This window comes from Rhagoletis pomonella, unplaced genomic scaffold (genome assembly GCF_013731165.1).
Source record: "Rhagoletis pomonella isolate Grant_MI unplaced genomic scaffold, Rhpom_1.0 Rhpom_scaffold_00008, whole genome shotgun sequence".
In the NCBI taxonomy this organism is placed as follows: Eukaryota; Metazoa; Arthropoda; class Insecta; order Diptera; family Tephritidae; genus Rhagoletis; species Rhagoletis pomonella.
In genome coordinates this window covers 24,406,362-24,407,482 of record NW_023458562.1, presented here as the reverse complement: position 1 = coordinate 24,407,482, position 1,121 = coordinate 24,406,362, and the positions used below count along the sequence as shown (strand labels likewise).

Here is a 1,121-nt window from a genome sequence, read left to right as displayed (position 1 = left end):
ATGCGCTAAGTTTCCCAAATTACAAATTCTCTATACAAAAAAAAAACTATGAACCAAAAATTATTTAAATTAGCAAAAAATAACTCGACGCCCCCGGGTGGGCTCGAACCACCAACCTTTCGGTTAACAGCCGAACGCGCTAGCCATTGCGCCACGGAGGCGTTGTGAGTGACGCGCTCCAAACACGCAACGGATTTTGGGTCAGTTCAACATAAAAACACAAATAAGAAACACCGCTAAAAAAGTATGTAAAGCAAGAACTAAAGCAAAGAAGCAAACAGAGCTATTGGTTAATATGAAATTGCTTAGTTCATAAAAATGCTGTCTGGCCTTTTTTGCAAGCGGGAACGGCTTCTTGCATAATTTTTTGCCATCTTATTATTGTTTTTGTTATGCATTAAAACTGCTGCCAGCAAGTAAATAGTTCGAGTGGCGGAATAACTTATGGAGTTCAGTTAAAATTTCAAAAAAATTTAAAAAATATATGAAAAGATAAATAAATAAAAATATTAATTTAAGCCACCCCAATCCAAAATTTAAATTAAAATTTTCCTTAGTTTCTGCTCTTATAATCATACTTTCTGTATAGTTATAATTTGTTATCGATTAAGAACTAAAATTAAAAATCAAGAGGCTCGAAAGACAGTTTAGAGATGTTTCCATGGACATTTTTGTTCAGAATTGCCAGTTGAATATACGTCAATCACCGAAGCAAAGTATAGACAAAATTTGACCCACCCTAATGTACAAACTGATACATTAATTCTTAAATACTTACCCCGGAAAAGTTGTGCGACTAATCTCTAAAGAGTGTATTCCGGAATTATTCTGAAAAAGGTACAATTGGGCTTTAATTAGTCGCAACTAGTCTCATACGGGTATTATTGGAGATTAATTAGTCTCGGTTCATCCATTACGGTTATAATTGGAGATCAATTAGTCCCCGACTCTGCTTTAACGAACGATTTAATGATATGTGCGAACTTGTTCTATGAATTTTCATGTGCGGCGTCGGCACATAGAGAGAGTATTCGCTTAACAAACAGGAGAACCCTAATTCGAATCGCGGCTGGCGTAAATTTTTTTTTCTTATTTTTGAAAAGTGACTAGTCGCTTTTTAT

General features: G+C 35.1%; 1 non-coding gene across 1 annotated transcript; it reads right to left on the bottom strand.

Moving 5' to 3' along the window:
• Positions 1–88: 88 nt before the first annotated feature.
• On the bottom strand, positions 89–161 carry Trnan-guu. Its single transcript has one exon. It is a non-coding gene; the product is annotated as a tRNA-Asn (tRNA).
• Positions 162–1,121: the final 960 nt, after the last annotated feature.